Genomic DNA, 9237 nt, shown 5'->3' on the forward strand with positions numbered 1-9237 from the left:
AATATTATGAAGGTAGATGTAAAAAATGGTGTTTGTTTGAAAGCAAGAACTATAAAAACAAAATTATGAATGAAAAATTTAAATGTTTGTTTAACAATACATTGAATAATAATTTCTGAATGAAGTTGTGCTAAGAAAAAAAGAAAATGATTAATTCTTGCAAAATCTTTTTGACATTGTAGTAACAGATTGCTAGTACATCTACCTTAATAATCCTCTCTCAAAATAAATGAGAAAGAGTTTGGTGGGTGTTTTGCATTAGCCTCTCTGAGAGAATATTTCCTTTGGTAAACAACGGGGGATGAAATGTTTATAATGTACTTCACTTATAAAATAAAGGCTATTAATATTAAATATTTTTTTTCTGTTTTGCAAAAATGCTTATTTTTCAACTGTTTTTAATGACTGCAAAACTAATGGTTAATGATTGCTTGCATTTTGATTCTAAATTAATCACAATTTCTAAAAACGACTACAAAGCACTTTTCGCAATTTCTCTTGTTATATTGTCTAAAAAATGCTACCAATTATTTACTAACATCGTTTTTCTTCTATAAAACGACAACAAACAACAATTTTTACATTTTAAACAAAAAGACAATAAAAAATCTTTCATTTTATTTGTTTACGATAGGCAATTTGGCCTCGAGAAATTACTCGCAAATTTATGCTCAATTATTCGATAATTTTACTCGATAACGAGTGTTGTCATCCCTACTTTGAGTACTCAGGTCGAAACAACTCGATATCGAATCACATAATTAGGCCCCTGAATTTTTGGTAATTATCGACAAAATTTCGATACTAAATTGTTCGATAATTATCGACAAAATTGCTGTAGTAAATTTTATCGATAAATTTCTATAGGAAATTTTTCGATTATCGATAAATTTCTATAGGAAATTTTTCGACTATCGATAAATTTCTATTGTAAATTTTCTTTAGGAACATTTGCGATTGACGATAAGTTTTCTTTAGGAAATTTTTCGATTATCGATAAATTTTCGATAGTACCTTTTTCTATAATTATCGCGACAAATTTCGATAATATCGATACAAAGTTCTAGATAAGTTTTCGATAATTATCGCTAAAACTTTCTGTATTAATTTTTTCCATAATTATCGAGAAAATGTCTATAGCAAATTTTTCGATAATTATCGTTAGAAATTTCTATAGTAAATTTTTCGATAATTATCACTTGAATTTTCTATAGTTGTTTTTTAGATAATTATCGACAAAATTTCTATAGTAAATTTTTCGATAATTATCGACAAAATTTCTATAGTAAATTTTTCGATTATTATCGACAAAATTTCTATAGTAAATTTTTCGATAATTATCGACAAAATTTCTATAGTAAATTTTTCGATAATTATCGACAAAATTTCTATAGTAAATTTTTCGATAATTATCGACAAAATTTCTATAGTAAATTTTTCGATAATTATCGACAAAATTTCTATAGTAAATTTTTCGATAATTATCGACAAAATTTCTATAGTAAATTTTTCGATAATTATCGACAAAATTTCTATAGTAAATTTTTCGATAATTATCGACAAAATTTCTATAGTAAATTTTTCGATAATTATCGACAAAATTTCTATAGTAAATTTTTCGATAATTATCGACAAAATTTCTATAGTAAATTTTTCGATAATTATCGACAAAATTTCTATAGTAAATTTTTCGATAATTATCGACAAAATTTCTATAGTAAATTTTTCGATAATTATCGACAAAATTTCTATAGTAAATTTTTCGATAATTATCGACAAAATTTCTATAGTAAATTTTTCGATAATTATCGACAAAATTTCTATAGTAAATTTTTCGATAATTATCGACAAAATTTCTATAGTAAATTTTTCGATAATTATCTACATAATTTCTATAGTAAATTTATCGATAATTATCGACAAAATTTCTGTAGTACATTTTTCAATAATTATCGATAAAAATTGTTATAGTAAATTTTTCGATAATTATCGCTGAAAATTTTTATATTAAAATTTTCGATAATTATCAACAAAATTTCTACAGCAAATTTTTCGATAATTATCGCGACAAATTTCTATAGTAAAATTTTCGATAATTACCGCGACAAATTTCTATAGTAAATTTTTCGATAATTATCGACAAAATTTCTATAGTAAATTTTTCGATAATTATCGACAAAATTTCTGTAGTAAATTTTTCGATAATTATCGCTACAAATTTCTGTAGTATTTCTGTAGTATTATTGAAAAAATTTCTATAGTAAATTTTTCGATAATTATCGAGATAATTTCTTTTGTAAATTTTTCGATAATTATCGAGATAATTTCTTTTGTAAATTTTTCGATAATTATCGATACAAATTACTATAGTAATTTTTTTCATAATTATCGACAAAATTTCTATAGTAAATTTTTCGATAATTATCGACAAAATTTCTATAGTAAATTTTTCGATAATTATCGACAAAATTTCTATAGTAAATTTTTCGATAATTATCGACAAAATTTCTATAGTAAATTTTTCGATAATTATCGACAAAATTTCTATAGTAAATTTTTCGATAATTATCGACAAAATTTCTATAGTAAATTTTTCGATAATTATCGACAAAATTTCTATAGTAAATTTTTCGATAATTATCGACAAAATTTCTATAGTAAATTTTTCGATAATTATCGACAACATTTCTATAGTAAATTTTTAGATAATTATCGACAAAATTTCTGTAGTAAATTTTTCGATAATTATCGACAAAATTTCTATAGTAAATTTTTAGATAATTATCGACAAAATTTCTATAGTAAATTTTTCGATAATTATCGACAAAATTTCTATAGTAAATTTTTCGATAATTATCGACAAAATTTCTATAGTAAATTTTTCGATAATTATCGACAAAATTTCTATAGTAAATTTTTCGATAATTATCGACAAAATTTCTATAGTAAATTTTTCGATAATTATCGACAAAATTTCTATAGTAAATTTTTCGATAATTATCGACAAAATTTTTATAGTAAATTTATCAAAAATTATCGACAAAATTTCTATAGTAAATTTTTCGATAATTATCGACAAAATTTCTATAGTAAATTTTTCGATAATTATCGACAAAATTTCTATAGTAAATTTTTCGATAATTATTGCTAAAAATTTCTATAGTAAATTTTTCGATAATTATCGCTAAAAATTTCTATAGTAAATTGTTCGATAGTTATCGCTAAAAATTTCTATAGTAAATTTTTCGATAATTATCGGTACAAATTTCTATAGTAAAAATTTCTATAGTAAATTTTTTGATAATTATCGCTAAAAATTTCTATAGTAAATTTTTCGATAATTATCGCTAAAAATTTCTATAGTAATTTTTTCGATAATTATCGACAAAATTTCTATAGTAAATTTTTCGATAATTATCGACAAAATTTCTATAGTAAATTTTTCGATAATTATCGACAAAATTTCTATAGTAAATTTTTCGATAATTATCGACAAAATTTCTATAGTAAATTTTTCGATAATTATTGACAAAATTTCTATATTAAATTTTTCGATAATTATCGATACAAAGTTATAGTAAATTTTTCGAAAATTATCGACAAAATTTCTATAGTAACTTTTTCGATAATTATTGACAAAATTTCTATAATAAATTTTTCGATAATTATCGACAACATTTCTATAATAAATTTTTCGATAATTATCGACAAAATTTCTATAGTAAATTTTTTGAAAATTCTCGAAAAAATTTCTATAGTAAATTTTTACTATTAAAATTTTTCGATTATTATTCCTGATTTTCTACCAAAAAATGATAATTTATCAATAATCGAAACAATTCATAAAAAGTTATCGATAGTAGAAAATTTTCCTAAAAAAATGTTAAATAAAATTGGTGTTTGAAAATATTAATAATTTGGCCTTCATACAACCACTGTGCCTGACTACCGAAAAATGTCATAGTAACGATAAAATATTCTTGAGTGTATTATATCTGTATCGTTACGACTGTTGTGCTTTTAACATTTCTAATGTCATTTGCAATTAATTTCACTTGATTGTACAAGAGAACGCCGAACAGACAATGAGAATAATCAGGCTTGACATGATTAAGATACAATATCGGTGCCTAAGATGCTGAGGCAATATTTTTGTTTAAATAAAACAGAAGGTGCTAATGCCCAGCAATCCATTTGATACAATTTCCATTTACATTTTAATACTATATTCCCATATACTTGGCAAATGCCAACCGAATTAAATTTTTTTCCCATTTTCTTTCCACCTTTCATCAAGGATAATTTTTTCTTCTTCTGAGTGCTGGACAGACAAACGAAACTCGTTATCACAGGATGTCACATTAAGGCGCCGTTAAGACATCCTGACATTAAGATATCCATTTGTATTGTTGGTCAGGCGGTTTGAAGAAGCCTTGGAAAGAAGAAGAAAATATCAGCCATATCCCGTTGTGGTCAAAGCGAAAAATGAGCTTCATTGTGGCGTTAAACATGGCGTTAAGCTATTTATGTCCGGTGTAATGCGGGTGTTGAAAAAAATTTTTTTTGCAAACATTAATCAAAGTCAAACGCGATTTTTTGATTCAATTTCTTTGTAATGGCCTTTCATTGGGCTTACGAGTGTCCGAGGACAGGAAGGAAGAGGAATGAAAAGATATCTCAATTGTTGGCATTTTACTGCAGAACCTTGATTTGTTGGGAAGAAGAAATAATTAAAATTATCTATGAATAATGAAGTCTCAATTGGCTCAATTGACTTCCCGGCAGGGTTTTTTTTCAGCTTTTCCATATCGAAAATGGGTTGCGTATAAGTACTGACACAACGTAAACGCCAACCAGTAGCATCATGGCGGTAGAGACATCAAGCTTCTTTAAATTTGAAAGGCTACAAATTAATGGATAAAAAAGTCCAAGGGTATATGATGAACCTCTTTATGTGTCAGCTCTATAGGGTCTAAAAATTGTCATTGAGGAAAAGAACAAGTATGAGTGAAGCCACCATAGGACGAAATAGGAAATTTGCGTTGTAGGGAGTTTTGAGAGGACACACCTCTTCTGTTGTGAACAAACAATAATTGTCGTTATCTTTAATTATAGAGGATTCAATTAGCCTGCAAATTACCATGTTATGAAATTTAACCATGTTGCACATGGGGTACGTATGAGTGGTGGCACAACGTATACGCCCACAGGTAACTTTATGATGGTAACAAAATAAACCCATATATTGCATATACCCATTTTTAAACCTCTTATATTTTGCAAAACAAACCTTTGTGACTCTGCACATAACTCCACAGTCTATTCAACGAATTGGAAATGATACGCAACAGAACTTGCCCACACATACTTTTGGACTTTTTATGTAATTGAATTTCAATCGCTTTGGTTTTCACATATTGTCAATTCATGGTGTTTTCTTTTTTTGTTGATTGAAATTCCAGTTCACTTTTAACACCTATACAATACACGATATATAACAAACACACACGCACAAACAGAGGCATTGAATGGTAATCCTCTTAACTGAAGAGGATACTAGCTTTAACATAAACAATGATGACAGGACACAAAAACTAACAGGCTTACAAAATGTGAAAAATTCAAAAACAGACACAAACAACCTAAATTTCCACAATCATAATCAGGTTAGGATGACTAACTTTCAGTTTTTGGTTTCACATTGACAAGCTCTTTTGTGTATGGATTTTATTTAATTTACAAAATTTCATTATAATTTCTTTATTAGTAAAATATAAACTTAAATAGACATACATACATGTGTATCTACATATATTTCAAAGGATTTTGCAAAAAATGTTATTATAAATATTTTTTTCTTTATGGACAGATTGTGAAATATTTGTTGACAGATCAAAGGATTAGGAGAGTAATTTGTATGTAATCAATTTGTTAAAATGCCACTCAAATTTGTTTAATATATAAATTGATACAGAATTAGAGTAAAATATGAAACATCAAAAAAAGAAAAATCACATAAATCCAAAGTGATTTATGGCGTATACATAGTGACCATACGTATACGCAACCTGCAGCCCAGAGATAAAATACGTTAATAAAGCAATGTTGATTATTTGTGTAGAAAATATTTCTTTATGGACCAAAAGGAGCGGATTTTCTCAAAAAGCATTTTTTCATACAGCAGTAGGCGTGGGTTTAACAAAGGCTTGAATTGTTTTTAAACCAGAATTTTTGCATACTAAAATAGGCATGGCTTTTTTTCATTCCACAAAGGCGTGGATTTTTTTAGACAAGATTTTTTGCATACAACAATTTGCGTTGGTTTTTTTTTCATTCAACAAAGGCGTGGATTTTTGTAAACAAGGGATTTTTTTCATCCAACATAGGCGTTGATTTTAGCAAACAAGGATCTTTTTGATCCAACGTGGATTTTTTCGCCCAACAAGGGCGTGACTTTTTTAAATAAGAATTTATTTTTTAACGATTTGTTTATAGTCCAAAAGGCTTGAACTTTGAAACTTTTCAGAGACCTGCATGCGTTGAAATTTAGAGAAGAAGAAGCAGGGGTCAGTCAGAAATTGTCAATATTTTAAGAATATTATTTTCGGAGATCAGCTGTCGTGGAATTTTAAAGAAGAGTTCCTTTCGTAGATCAACAGGCGTGCATTTTTAAAGAAAACTATTTTCTGGAATTTTTAAAGAATGCGTGGATTTTTAAAGAATATTTATCGGAGATTAGCAGTCGTCGGTTTTTAAATAAGATTATTTTCAGTGATCAACAGGAATGGGTTCATAAACAAAAGTGCTTTTCGAGGATCAACAGGTAAGGATTTTTATCGAAGACTTTAAACTTGAATTTAAAAATTTAAATTTCGGAGATCAGCAGGAGTGGAAAAATAACTTTTTTTAAAAATACATGAACGTTTTAAAATATATTTTTAAAGAAAAAATGGTTTTCTAAAAACGCATTTTTAAGAAAACGATGAATAAAAAATATATTTTGAAGGGATTTTTAGAAAATATTTTTTGAAGAAAACATGGATTTCTTAAAAATATTTTTTTAAGAAAACGTGTCTTTTTTAAGAGAATATTGTTTGAAGCAAACGTGGATTTCCTCAGAATTTGTTTTAGAAAAACGCGTATTTTTATAAGAAAATATTTTTTGAAGAAACGAGGATTTCCTAAGAAATTTTTTTAAGAAAACGTGGATTTTTTTAAAAAATATTTTTTGAAGAAACGAGGATTTCCTAAGAAATTTTTTTTAAGAAAACGTGGATTTTTTTAAAAAATATTGTAAAAGATGTGCATTTTTTTAAAAAAAATATTTTTATGGAAATGTTTTTTTGACATTTTGTATTATATTGGATTTTTTTATACCCTCAGCATTTATGCTAACGAGGGTATATACACTTTCATACGGGCAAAATGTGCCTCATCGAAATAATGGTTTTAGACCCCAAGTATGTTTGGACGAAATGTGTTTCAGACAATTTGGAGTCGATTGAGCAATGTCCGTCCGTCTGTCTGTCTGTCTGTCTGGCTGGCTGGAGCGCACGATAACTCTCGAAGGGATGAACCGATTCGGTTCAAATTTTGGCTTTCGTAATATTTTGTCCAAACTTAGTTTAAGTTCGAAGATGAGCTATATCGGTCCACTCCTTCCGGTACCTCCCCCACAAAAGTTCGAAAATGTTCGGAAAATTTGTACGCACGATAACTCTTGAATGGTGTAACCGATTTGGTCTATACTTTGCCCATTGTGGAGCGTGTTCCAGACTTAGATCAGGTTTTAATATGGACTCAATCGGTCCACTCCTTCGGGTACCTCCCACACAAAATTTTGGAAAAGTTCAGTTTAGGACCATCTCTCGAATCGCTTTGATTTTTGCTTTAGCAACTTGTATTCACTGCTCTCCATACGACGGTATAAGTTTCATCAGGGGCAAGTCCATACTTCCTGAGATAATAGCCTGAAAGTTGTAAAAAACCCCTATGACACCGTGTGAGTAGGTTGGAGGGCAAAATAACTCTCGAACAGGTCTGCCGATTCGGTCCAAAGTTTGGCCTTAGTAATATTTTGTCCAAACATAGTTTAAGTTCGAAGATAAGCCTTATCGGTCCACTCCTTCAGGTACCTCCCCCACAAAAGTTCAAAAATGTTCGGAAAAATTGTGCGTACGATAAACTCTTGAAGAGAGTGGCCGAATTGGACCATACTTTACACATCCTAATATATCTACCAGATATAGATAAGGTTCAAATATGGACTGTATTTGTCCACTCCATACCTCCCACACAAAATGTCGGAAACATGTTCACTTTAACACCTGCTTTCGAATCACTTTCAACTTTCAATTGCGATGGTAAAAGTTGTTTCAGGGGCAAGTTCATACTTCTTGAGCAAACATCCCTGAAGTTGTAAAAAACCTCTATGGTACCATATGTAGTGGCTGGAGATCCATTCTTTTTAGTATCTTCTCCGCAAAACTTTTGATCTCTAATCCTAATCAACATTTTTGTCAGTTCAAACGCCCAAAATTCCTAAATACATGCGTTTTTTGGGAAAAAATTGTTTCAATATACACAGGCTGAGGGTATATCTCTGACTGATACTTTTTTACTTGTTTTAAATGAATAAAAACATGTTTTTTATTAAACAAGAAAAAAAAATTATTTTTTAAGATTTAGATTTAAAGGTATTTTTTGCTACTTGCTGTCATTTGATTCACCATTTTATTAGCTTTCCAATGATATACATATACGATTAATCGGTTACTTAAAACCGGTTCCAAAATCAGTTTTGATATCAGAATATCCGGTTCAAAAGTTTAGATAACCGGATCTATTCTTCAATAAAATTTGTTATTAACGTGTTCGTCATTACAAGAGCTATTTATGGTAAGTATTCCAGATGCACCACAGACCGATAACGAATATACATAAAAACAAAACACAGTTTTCTCAACAAAATACGGGCAAATGTCAAAAAGGACCATGAAAACGGGGAAATATCGATTGGTCATCGATGAGAACCGTACATAAAATCTTCTGAACAACATTTTTGTAGAATATTTGGATGCTGTAAAATCTCATCTTGTGGTACTTTTACTACGGTTCAAAAAATAAAGGACGAAAAGGACATGGAAGGAATTGAGTTAGAGGGATGAAATATTCTACAAAAAGATACACCATTCGATTTGACTGAAGAGATGTAATCTCAAAATGAAGGTACAATAA

This window comes from Musca autumnalis, unplaced genomic scaffold (genome assembly GCF_047663935.1).
Source record: "Musca autumnalis isolate F117 unplaced genomic scaffold, ASM4766393v1 scaffold_9, whole genome shotgun sequence".
In the NCBI taxonomy this organism is placed as follows: domain Eukaryota; kingdom Metazoa; phylum Arthropoda; class Insecta; order Diptera; family Muscidae; genus Musca; species Musca autumnalis.